We start from the raw sequence: 13,906 nt of genomic DNA, 5'->3' as shown, positions 1-13,906 counted from the left end.
ACTTGCAATAAAGTTTCTGCATTGTAAAGCTATATTGATTCCTTGAGACTTGAGCAAACTGAAAAAGTGACTTGTATACGCACCAGTAGAGTCCCTGGATATTTTCGCATAAAGCAATCTATCGACCGCGGTTAACAGTGGTTAGTCCGGTGTGTTATGACGTATCTGGAATTTTCTTTAGGAAGCCTGGTAGAACAGCTGTGTTTCCGGTTTCCGTTTTCTTTTTTTTTTTTTTCTTTTTTTTTTTTTTTTTTTGCATTTTTGTCATCTATTTTACGTTATCTTTATGGTGCAAAATCTTCAAATATCCCGAAAATTCATTTCTGCAGATACTGCCGTTTACCTGCACACGGCTGTCTATTTCAGCAGCAAACAACGCTCCACTCAAAGCGTAATTTTCATATTGGGAAAGTCTAGTGCGTTACGATTATAGTGCCTAGAAAGAGTAGTGTGCCGATCGGCGCTTTTTTCCCCACGATTCTTGAAGACAAATTGTATGAAAACCGCTAGATGGCAGTGTGGTCGAGATGTACGTTCAATTTCGCGATGTTTACATTAGTAGACGCGGGATTTTGTTACAATTTAGTTCCGCGTTTCTCTTTTTTACCTTTATTTCGTGAATATTTCATGAAATAGAGTTTAAGGCTTTTAATGGAGGCATCAAAGTTGAACATTGGAAGAAATAAAGCTTCATCTTGTTTAGTACCAGGGTGCAAAAGTGGGTACAAAACATGCAAGGAAAAAGTTACGCTTTTTAAAGCTCCAGCAGATGAAGAAAAACTAAAGTGGAACTCGTTAATTCCCAGATTAGATAAAGTTTTTGATAAATATTGCTCAATTTGTGCTCTGCATTTCGAAAAACATTTTATTGAAACAGAGGCGTAGCTAGACCCGACTTTCGGGGGAAGGGGGGCTTTCTTCTTATATATATATATATATATATATATATATATATATATATATATATATATATATATATATATATATATATATATATATATATATATATATATATATATATATGTGTGTGTGTGTGTGTGTGTGTGTGTGTGTGTGTGTGTGTGTGTGTGTGTGTGTGTGTGTGTGTGTGTGTGTGTGTGTGTGTAAATTTTTTTTAGTATTAAAAAAATAAGAGGGAGGTGAATCTTACATACTTTGGAATGGGGTGCCCCAATTCCGATACTTGTGTCAAACAAAACAAAAGCAAAGAATTTTTTATTTTTTTAATGTTATGGAAAATTCAACTTTTTTTTCTTTTCCCTCCATTTAATTTAAAGTGAAATTTTCTAGCAACGTCTTGCCAAAACCAGTCAATCCAAATCAGGGGGAAATCAAACATCTGATGAGCATGTTCCGTTCATTTCAGAGTGACTGCTTAATTTAGATCTACAAAAGCTGGCATCCCTGAAAGCTGATAGATACTTCCATTTCCGTCTGTAAACTGGATGTTTGACAGACTATTTTTACTAACTTGGTTTGCAATAAAAGTATGAAATAAAATAAAAATAAAAAGACTTCTTGAATTATAACCCGCAAAAAATGAAATTGCTTTTCATATCGTTATATTTATATGTTGCTTTTTATGTATTTACATTTATGCTAATTCTAAAGCAGTTAATAAAATTTGAATAAAAAAAGTTAGGGAAGAAATATAGGCGGTAGAAAGTTATTCGCTCAAATGCATACCATCTGTTCTCCTCTCAAGTCTTTATTTTTAATTTTATTAGCTGCTTTAGAATTTACATAAATATCTATTTGAGAGAGTAACAGCAATTTTCGGGTATTATAAACAGAAGTCTTTTTTATTTTCTACTTTTTAATCCGAACCAAGCTAATAGAAATAATCTAGATTCATTTCGTTTTTAAACATTTTATTCATGTAATGCAATGCAGTTTTTCTTTTGAATTAAAATAAAATTACCTTCAGTAGGGTCCGATGGGACTAATGCTGCTTTGCAGACTGTACGTTTTCTTCAGACGACGTTAACTTTCTCTTTTTAGAGCAATCCTTTTCGTCATTTTAATTTTTTCTTTGGGATTAAAAAAGCTTGTTATCGGTTTTGCTCGCTTCATTATGCAACAACTTTCACTTAGAATGTACTATTTCAAACAGACTGTACGTTTCCAAAAGAATACGCAGTAAATACTGGCTGAAAAATCAATGTGATTGCAGTGGATACTCTGGTTAGCAAAGGTCGTTTTGACTATGACCTATGTCACACACGAGACCAGACCAACAAAAACCTCTATCGTCTCGAATTCCACTCCAGTTATGCTATCTGTCATTTTCGGATTCGAAGCCCAATGATCTTTAAAGCAGCAAACAAAAATATTTTCTTTAACTCAGAAACAGAGGAATTGTCTTCAAGAGCTGAGAAGGCAGTGGAAAAAAGGGAGAAATGCGTTCGACGAATAGGCTTTCCAGGAAGATTAACCCAAGGACAGTCGTTTCGTGCGCTTTCTTGGAAGAAAAGTAAAGAGGTGAAATTCACAGGTTTGACATGCAAGATGAACATTTCAAGTTCATGGTCAAAGGTCATTCAAGTTAAAAGCATTTCGCTCTGTTATCTATCTGGATTAGTACTGTTCTTTGGTTGCTCTCTTTCTTAAAATTGTGATTCCTTAGAAAACCGAAATGATAAGAGTGAAAAAAAAAGTATAAGTTTTTTTTCAAGTGATGAAAAAAGAAAAATCGTAGAATACTGGCCAAGTTAGATTTTCAGCAATTGCTAACCTCAAAAGGATAAATAATGATTCAAAAAAAAAAAAAATCAGAGACTAAAAAGCAATGAAAGACTTTTTCTTGAAAAAGATATGCTCAAAGTTTCTTTTACTGTCAAAATGATTCCTTAAACTCGCAATAAAGCACTTAATAATGTAATAATAGAATAAATACGTAACAAAACTAATAAAGAGGAATTTTAATCAAGAGCCCATATTGTCTTTAGTATCGATTTCAAATTTTCACCATCATATTTCAAATTTCTATAAGTTTCTTAAAGCCCCCGTATTTCAAAACCTCTTTATCTCGATTTTTTCTTTAGTGTGAAATTCGAAATATATAGATTCGACTGTTTGCAATATTCCCACTGCGCGGCTCATAAAATTAAACATATTTAACAATTTGCAGAATCTATGACAAAGAAAGGCTGCATATACATGGATTTAACAAATCAATCTCATTTCTAAAGCAAAGTGTCAAATTTCACTCAATTATCAAAAAATTTTCTCAGCAGAGGGAGGCGTCTTTATGCTTGAGGGTCACACATGGAACAAATTGTCAATGGCATTGGGGGGGGGGGGGAAACGAAGTGAACTTTTGACCTTTGTTACTCAGAAAAAAGTCATTTTGATTTTTTTTCTTTTTTTTTTTTTTTTCTTTTTCTTCCCTCTTCTTTTTCTCTTTTTTTTTTTTTGAGACTAACGTTTCGGGGGGGGTTGTCCCCAAAACCCCCCCTTAGCTACGCCCCTGTATTGAAACGCATTTTAAGCATATTATAAATGGTGAGGAAGTTTTGATTCCTCGGGGGAAAACTTTTTTGAAAGATGAGGCAATTCCGACAATTTTCCCAAGTCTGCCAACATATTTTACTAAAAAATTACCAAAGAAAAGGTCCATCAGGAATCATGCAGTTAAGAAAAATGTTCCCTGTTTGAAAAAAAATATAACTTGATCTTTCTCTGCAGATGAAACTGAAATAACCACGTATCAATCTATAATAAATGAAATTGTTCATATTAATTTGCCTAACGAATATTGGGTTTGTATGAAATTTAAAAAATCTCCAAATATTGTAGTTTTGTATATAATGAAAATTATGTGGAAAATAATACTGACGATAAAAAGATCATTATTGAAGTAGACACAAAGACAAGGATGTTTTCAAAACAAAATTTTACACAATTGACTGAAAATTTGATACTTATATTTTAAGGCATCTATTATCAATCGAGATGGCTTAGGGCGCAGTTTGTTGTTGTGGCATTGTTTAATGCCATTGGGAGACTCAAGCCCCATTCATGTAGCCAGCATTAGTTTAAAGCAGAATGGAGCGACTCATGAGTCAATGAGGCCCCTAAATTATAAAGAGCCCGACTTGGGCACGGTATATGGTAGCACCACCTCTACAGTTTATAGGTCTGGAGAATAGGTTGGAAATCTCCAGCAACGCTACGCCTGGTAACTGTTAGCGACCGACCATTCGACTTTCGGACAAACGAAATCAACGAGCATGTAAGTTATGTTAATTTTTTTTTTTAATTTTAGCCTTTTAAAATCCTGTAGGAAATTGATAATTATTTTTGTTATCGTCCCCCGTTATCGAGATAAAAGGTATTTAAGTCTCCCGCAATTTTAAGAAAAGTGGCAAATTTAAACACTTGGCGAGGGATTGAAGGTATGAATTTCTCACAGACGATTTCCTCGTCTGCATGTGGCAGGACATCCATATCTACAGAGCGTGAGAAAGATGTCTGTCCCCATCGAAACTCGCTAAATTTGTAACAACGAGACTCGTTTTTTTTTTTTTTTTTAATTCCCATAGGCTTTAAAATCTCATATATCCACAACGGGAAAATATTTTTTGCGTCCAAAAACATGTATCACAATGTTCTTTTGATCGCTACTTATTTATATTTTTTAATTGTAGTACTGTCATGTTGTTTCCTGATTAAGGGTGGGGAGATTCAGAAGCTGCGCTTCCTTTTAAAAGAACATTTTAAAGCTAGCATAAGCAATGTTAGACAAAGGAGAGGGACGAGGAGGTTCCCCATTTGTTTTTAGTTTTTAAGCATACATTTCTTTCGCTATTTTACATAAGAGATAAAAGATAAAAATACATAAATACTTTTTTTTTTTTGACATGATAACGTCAAATTCAAAAACACTTCTATTTCGATAATTATCGACAACAAAACCGTTTGCTGACAGGTTCTAAAGAACGTTATGAAAATAAGCAAACTAGCAGTTTGACGTTGATAAGTATTACCGAAAATTCAACAAATAATCAAGCCAGCTGTTGGCCAATTGCAGTTATTTGGAAATTACTATGTTATATGTGATCGGAGCAAGTGACCCTATTATTTTTTTTAATGTAAGGAAAGTCCTTGAAAATTTAAAAAAATACTGGTCGGAGTCGGTAGGTTTTCAAGCGACTCCGACTCTTCGACTCAGACTGAGAAGCCCTGAAAATTTTAATTAGCTGAAGAATTTCGAAGCAGTTTTATTTTGAAAATAGCGGTACCCGCAGGACTTTGCCCAGAGGAGAAAATTAAAAGGTCATTTGATTAGCTTGTATATTTGCAAATAATGGATGATGAATTTCTCGCCAATTGGCTATGTTCATTCGCTCTTCCCACGTTACGGTTCCTCGTCATTATAATTTCGTAATTTACTAATTTTGCTCCGGAAACTGTTCTTAAAATTGAAATAAAAAAAGAACAAAATCGAATTTAAAATCGCTTCGAGGTGCACACCCCCATGCTACAAACTAACTTTGTATCAAATTTCATGAAAATCGGCCGAACGGTCTAGGCTCTGTCCGCGTCACAGAGATCCCGACAGAAATCCGGACAGAGAGACTTTCAGCTTTATTATTAGTAGAGAAATAAGAGACGCGCAGTTATTGAATACTTAGGAGCCGTTCATTAATTACATAAGGATGATTTTGGCAATTTTTGATCTTCTTCCCCCCCATGTATGGGTACGTAAGATTTTTCACCCCCCCCCCCTATTCTTACGTAAGATTCCATTTCATTTTTCAAAATGATAAAATAACAAATCTTGGAATCGTTACATCACTGGAATCGTTATTAAATTCACATTATTAAATTTAACTTTTTGCGTAAAGAAATAGTTACTGAAAAGTTAGAATCTAAACTGAATGTTTTTTCGACATTTTTTTATTCGCAACTCCAACGAACTGTAGGGGGCACTGAAGTCACTGTCTAATGGTGGAATTGAAAACTAAAACAAACGCACATGGTAACGAAGAAAATGCTAAAAGTGTTGTGATTTTTGTTCGTACGTATGATTTTTTCGCTTTATTCTTTTTAAATTAATTTTCAAAGTCTTGTGGATATTCTGGCCCACGTAGAAAGAAATGAGAATTCAAGAAGCATTACTAAACGTCAAAGATTAATGCAAACTACGTAGTTCGTAGTTCTAAGAAGCTATTTCCACGATGTTGAATTCGATATATATCAATTCTTGATAAAACTAAATAATAATTGTAGCCTGACAAGAATAACAATTAATGCTAGAAAATTCAATGTGACATTACAAAGTGTTATCGAAAGAAGATGATACTTTTTTGCCTTGCTTGGCTAGCGCTTATTTTTTTTCCATTTGTAGCTGAGTTATTTCTCTCGAATTCCCGAATCGGCTCATTTAAAAATTTTCTGTTTCGATTTTTCTAATTTCTGAGTTACGATTTAATTGTGTCATGTTATGCAAATCATCAACAAAATTCTCACGGATATATGGTGGTAGTTTTCTTTTCAGTTGATTGACCATTATTTCCTTTCACTTATCGAATTCTGTAATCTTACTACCATTTTATTCCACTCATGATAAAAATTAAAAATGGTTTAACTAAAAACGCGAAATCTCGCCAAGGCTACTTTGCTCGCACTATACTAAAACAATAACCCTAAAAAAATTTGGCGAAACCTTTCAGCTGAGAATAAAAGGAATAAAGTAAATTCTTTCTCGGTTATTCATTTTGTTCTACGATAATATATTCAAGAAAATATTTTGCATACTGTCCATTCCAACTAAATGCTGCTGTAAAATATGGTAAGTTTAACTAATTTAAGATTAAAAAAACCCCCATATTCTTACAAATTCATACAAAACAATAAAAATTTTTACCTTGTATGACGTTATCCAAGTTTGTTAATCCAGAATTTTTGCTTTCACCAATTATTAAGAAAATAATGAAAACTAACATTATTTTGAGAAGCTCGAGAATACTACTAAGGGACGAATTAATTTCTGTAGCTGAAAGCAAACTAAGACACATCGAGTGCGTTAATAAATACTCAGAACAAACTGCCTGTGTTTACGTCAACAGACACACGTGGAACGCAACGTGGCAATGTTTTAGTTTCATTTGCAGTTTTGTAAATCACCGCAAGGTAGCGTATTAGAGCGCTGGAGTTCCGAATTTCGCAACTCCAACGAACTATAGGGGGCACTGAAGTCACTGTCTAATGGCGAACTTAAAAACTAAAACAAACGCACATGGTAACGAAGAAAATGCTAAAAGTGTTGTGATTTTTGTTCGTACGTATGATTTTTTCGCTTTATTCTTTTTAAATTAATTTTCAAAGTCTTGTGGATATTCTGGCCCACGTAGAAAGAAATGAGAATTCAAGAAGCATTACTAAACGTCAAAGATTAATGCAAACTACGTAGTTCGTAGTTCTAAGCAGCTATTTCCACGATGTTGAATTCGATATTTATCAATTCTTGATAAAACTAAATAATAATTGTGGCCTGACAAGAATAACAATTAATGCTAGAAAATTCAATATGACATTACAAATTGTTATCGAAAGAAGATGATATTTTTTTGCCTTGCTTGGCTAACGATTATTGTTTTCCATTTGTAGCTGAGTTATTTCTCTCGAATTCCCGAATCGGTTAATTTAAAAATTTTCTGTTTCGATTTTTCTAATTTCTGAGTTACGATTTAATTGTGTCATGTTATGCAAATCATCAACAAAATTCTCACGGATATATGGTGGTAGTTTTCTTTTCAGTTGATTGACCATTATTTCTTTTCACTTATCGAATTCTGTAATCTTACTACCATTTTATTCCACTCATGATAAAAATTAAAAATGGTTTAACTAAAAACGCGAAATCTCGCCAAGGCTACTTTGCTCGCACTATACTGAAACTATAACCCTAAACAAATTTGGCGAAACCTTTCAGCTGAGAATAAAAGGAATAAAGTAAATTCTTTCTCGGTTATTCATTTTGTTCTACGATAGTATTATGTTCAAGAAAATATTTTGCATACTGTCCATTCCAACTAAATGCTGCTGTAAAATATGGTAAGTTTAATTAATTTAAGATTAAAAAAAACCTCATATTCTTACAAATTCATACAAAACAATAAAAATTTTTACCTTGTATAACGTTATTCAAGTTTGTTAATCCAGAATTTTCGCTTTCACCAATTATTAAGGAAATAATGAAAACTAACATTATTTTGAGAAGCTCGAGAATACTACTAAGGGACGAATTGATTTCTGTAGCTGAAAGCAAACTAAGACACATCGATTGCGTTAATAAATACTCAGAACAAACTGCCTGTGTTTACGTCAACAGACACACGTGGAACGCAACGTGGCAATGTTTTAGTTTCATTTGCAGTTTTGTAAATCACCGCAAGGTAGCGTATTCGAGCGCTGGAGTTCCGAATTGCAAAAGCAAAGCAAAGAGCGAAAATTGAAAGTTATTTTAAAAGCCTTGCTTGAATTAATTACAAATATTTTATTTGTTAACAAACATAAGATGGCAACAGTTAAAAAATTTAAATCATTAAAACATAGACTAATAATAAGAATAGACCGAGCTATGGCAACCCTTTTGCTGCTCATAAACCATAGACTAATAATAAGAGTAGACCGAGCTTTCCCAGACTTGCTGATGAAAAAATTGGTTCATGGATACATCATGTGACTGGTGGAAGGCTAGGCGAAAACTTTGGCAGCATGGTTGCTAGATGGCAACATTATCTATAGTTTGACACTCGACATGCATTTTAAGACGTAATGTGTTTTCTTTATAATTTTTTTCCAGGTGCAGAGATTGAACTGTTTTTCTTTTAGTTATGCATTATTTTGACATTAGTAATTAGTTTTTGATCACAGTTTTCAGTAACTTTTATTTCATTCGGAACTACTACGTCAGCGTTGGCGTGAACGTAATGACGTAAACGTTTTGCTTTAACGCAAAAATGTACTAATCGGTATCTTAAATTGAAATTGTAGATAAAAATCTTACCGTTTGCCGATTTTTTTTCGTCGCTTGCATCTTTAATTGCTTAGAGAGTTATTGAAATTGACTTTAAAAAAATGCACAATTCTCTCTAAACGAAAAACTCACTATATTAACAAAATATTTACAAATAAGAATAACAAATTTACAAATCGTACTCCATGAAAGACCATTCTTCCGTGTTCCATCAATTCTATTTATGTTATTTCTCGCGGGCGTAGATCGTCTGCTATGATCAACGCCCGCTGTTGCTAGGATATCCACCAGTCACATGGTTTAGTTTATGAGCAGCAAAAGGGTTGCCGTAGCTCGGTCTATTCTTATTATTAGTCTATGTCATAAACCAAACCATGTGACTGGTGGATATCTTAGCAACAGCGGACGTTGATCGTAGCAGACGATCTACGACCGCGAGAAATAAAATAAATTGAATTGATGGAACACGGAAGAATGATCTTTTATGGAGTCCGATTTGTAAATTTTTTATTCTAAGTTGTGAGTATTTTGTTAATATAGTGAGTTTTTCGTTTAGATAGTACTGTGCATTTTCTTTAGTCAATTTCAATTTCTCTCTAAGCAATTAAAGATGCAATCGCCCAAAAAGAATCGGCAAAAGGTAAGATTTTTACCTACAATTTCAATTGCGTTGATTTAAGATACCGATTCGTACATTTTTGCGTTAACGCAAAGCATTTACGCCATTACGTTTACGCCAACGCTGACGTAGCAGTTCCAAATGAAATAAAAGTTACTGAAAACTGTGATCAAAAACTAATTACTAATGCCAAAATAATGCATAACTACAAGAAAAAAGTTCAATCTCTGCACCTGGAAGGAAATTATAATGAAAACACATGACGTCTCAAAATACATGTCGAGTGCCAAAATATAGATAATGTTGCCATTTGGCGACCATGCCGCCAAAGTTTTCGCCAAGCCTTCCACCAGTCACATGATGTATCCATGAACCAATTTTTTCATCAGCAAGTCTGGGAAAGCTCGGTCTACTCTTATTATTAGTCTATGCATTAAAATAATATTTCCGATCATTTCCATACAATTCGGAACTCCAGCGCTCGAATACGCTACCTTGCGGTGATTTACAAAACTGCAAATGAAGCGTTCCACGTGTGTCTGTTGACGTAAACACATGCAGTTTGTTCTGAGTATTTATTAACGCAATCGATGTGTCTTAGTTTGCTTTCAGCTACAGAAATTAATTCGTCAGTTAGTAGTATTCTCGAGCTTCTCAAAATAATGTTAGTTTTCATTATTTCCTTAATAATTGGTGGAAGCGAAAATACTGGATTAACAAACTTGGATAACGTTATACAAGGTAAAAAATTTTATTGTTTTGTATGAATTTGTAAGAATATGGTTTTTTTTTAAATCTTAAATTAATTAAACTTACCATATTTTACAGCCGCATTTAGTTGGAATGGACAGTATGCAAAATATTTTCTTGTATCGTAGAACAAAATGAATAACCGAGAAAGAATTTACTTTATTCCTTTTATTCTCAGCTGAAAGGTTTCGCCAAATTTGTTAGGGTTAGTATAGTTTTAGTATAGTGCGAGCAAAGCAGCCTTGGCGAGATTTCACGTTTTTAGTTAAACCATTTTCAATTTTTATCATGAGTGGAATAAAATGGTAGTAAGATTACAGAATTCGGTAAGTGGAAGGAAATAAAGGTCAATCAACTGAAAAGAAAACTATCACCATATATCCGTGAGAATTTTGTTGATGATTTGCATAACATGACACAATTAAATCGTAACTCAGAAATTAGAAAAATCGAAACAGAAAATTTTTAAATGAACCGATTTGGGAGTTCGAGAGAAATAACTCAACTACAAATGGAAAAAAGAAATAAGCGCTAGCCAAGCAAGGCAAAAAAGTATCATCTTCTTTCGATAACAATTTGTAATGTCACATTGAATTTTCTAGCATTAATTGTTATTCTTGTTAGGCCACAATTATTATTTAGTTTTATCAAGAATTGATAAATATCGAATTCAACATCGTGGAAATAGCTGCTTAGAACTACGAAGTTTGCATTAATCTTTGACGTTTAGTAATGCTTCTTGAATTCTCATTTCTTTCTACGTGGGCCAGAATATCCACAAGACTTTCAAAATTAATTTAAAAAGAATAAAGCGAAAAAATCATACGTACGAACAAAAATCACAATACATTTAGCATTTTCTTCGTTACCATGTGAGTTTGTTTTAGTTTTCAATTCCGCCATTAGACAGTGACTTCAGTGCCCCCTATAGTTCGTTGGAGTTGCGAATTAAAATCACGAGAAATAGGCAGACGATAATCTATTACGATTTATCTTTCTTATTCGGAACTCCAGCGCTCGAATACGCTACCTTGCGGTGATTTATAAAACTGCGTCTGCACCTAAAACATTGCCACGTTGCGCATCACGTGTGTCTGTTGACGTAAACGCGGTCAGTTTGTTCTGAGTAACGCATTCAACATGTCTAAGAACGCCTTCAACAACAGAAATTAATTCGTCCCTTAGTAGTATTCTCGAGCTTCTCAAAATAATTTCGAAAGCTTCTAAGCTTCTCAAAAGTATTAAATGGTGGAAGCGTAAACAAGAAAACTCTGGATTAACAAAATTGGATAACGTTATACCAGGTAAAATTTTTTATTGTTTTGTATGAATTTGTAAGAATATGGGGTTTTTTTTAATCTTAAATTAATTAAACTTACCATATTTTACAGCAGCATTTAGTTGGAATGGACAGTATGCAAAATATTTTCTTGAATATATTATCGTAGAACAAAATGAATAACCGAGAAAGAATTTACTTTATTCCTTTTATTCTCAGCTGAAAGGTTTCGCCAAATTTGTTTAGGGTTATTAATTTTTAGTATTGTGCGAGCAAAGTAGCCTTGGCGAGGTTTCGCGTTTTTAGTTAAACCATTTTTAATTTTTATCATGAGTGGAATAAAATGGTAGTAAGATTACAGAATTCGATAAGTGAAAGGAAATAACTGTCAATCAACTGAAAAGAAAACTACCACCATATATCCGTGAGAATTTTGTTGATGATTTGCATAACATGACACAATTAAATCGTAACTCAGAAATTAGAAAAATCTAAACAGAAAATTTTTAAATGAACCGATTCGGGAATTCGAGAGAAATAACTCAACTACAAATGGAAAAAAAAATAAGCGCTAGCCAAGCAAGGCAAAAAAGTATCATCTTCTTTCGATAACAATTTGTAATGTCACATTGAATTTTCTAGCATTAATTGTTATTCTTGTCAGGCCACAATTATTATTTAGTTTTATCAAGAATTGATAAATATCGAATTCAACATCGTGGAAATAGCTGCTTAGAACTACGAACTACGTAGTTTGCATGAATCTTTGACGTTTAGTAATGCTTCTTGAATTCTCATTTCTTTCTACGTGGGCCAGAATATCCACAAGACTTTGAAAATTAATTTTAAAAGAATAAAGCGAAAAAATCATACGTACGAACAAAAATCACAACACTTTTAGCATTTTCTTCGTTACCATGTGCGTTTGTTGTAGTTTTCAATTCCGCCATTAGACAGTGACTTCAGTGCCCCCTATAGTTCGTTGGAGTTGCGAATTGTTGCACTAATAAAGCTATTTTTATTCGCTAAAAAATAATGATAATAAAAATAAATCAGCACCTCTTGGCGCGATTGGCGCCAAAATTGAACCAAAGCCTGCTTACATATGGATTCACATATATTCCAAATTTCAACCAGAACGTAGCATTACTTTTTGAGATAGGGCACTCACAATGGAAAAAAAGAACGGGCGATTGCGCTACCCCCCTTTTTAGCTGTTGACACCAAAATAAAATCAGCTTTTATACCCACTAAGGGCTACTTGCCGATAAATTTTTCTTTCATTCCGTTATTATTTCTTGAGATACAGCAGTCACAATTGACGACAAAAAACGTTCTATAGCTCAACCCCCGTTTGAGTTATTGACACCATAATTGAATCAGCACCTGTTCCTGTTACTGGCAACATATGGACCAAATTTTGTTTGATTCCGCCAGTTACTTCCTGAGGAATAGCAATCACACGTAACTCAAAAAACGTCCCATTGCTCCACCCCCCTTGGAGGAATTCGCGCCAAAAACCAATGAGCACAAGTTCACATAGGGGCACATATGTGTACCAAGTTTCGTTCGATTTCATGCGGTAGTTTTACTGTAGAGCGGCCACAAAAAACTGGTCACACACAGACGTGACACACATACACACACATACACACAGACAGACAGACATTTTCCAAAAATAGTCGAAATGGACTCAGCACACCTCAAAACTTTCGAATCCGTCAAAATTCGAAAATTTGCACGAATCCAATACTTTCTTCTATATCTAATATATAGAAGAAAGTAAAAACATCTTATCCTAACATGTTTCTTACCTTCCATACGCAAATGGAACATAATCTCTGCCAAATCACTTGTTGACCGCGCAATTTCTAATGTGAAATACCAACTTGGAAAATATTACGTAAGAATGAGCTTGACCCCCCCCCCCCTCCCAAAAGGTACGTAGAGGCTTTTCCAACCCCCTCCCCCTCGGGACCCTTACATATTTAATGAATGGCTCTTTATAGTCTACTATTTTCATTGAAGATAAATTAGCATAAGGTAATTTTATATTCTTCAAAAAATAAATGAACACCCATGTAACAAATAGCACTTATTACAGAATTTGTCTTTTGCGCAGAATCCGATTCGATTCGATTCAGAGTCACAACTGACTTCAACTGCATTTATGTCGAGGTCTGCATACTGAGTGCCTTGCCTCCATTATTTTATATACCGATAGATGGCAGCACCATCACCGGATCGAGCAGTTAATGAGAATTTAGAACTA

This window comes from Uloborus diversus, chromosome 5, assembly GCF_026930045.1.
Source record: "Uloborus diversus isolate 005 chromosome 5, Udiv.v.3.1, whole genome shotgun sequence".
Lineage (NCBI taxonomy): Eukaryota > Metazoa > Arthropoda > Arachnida > Araneae > Uloboridae > Uloborus > Uloborus diversus.
Note: the sequence above shows the minus strand (reverse complement) of the source record.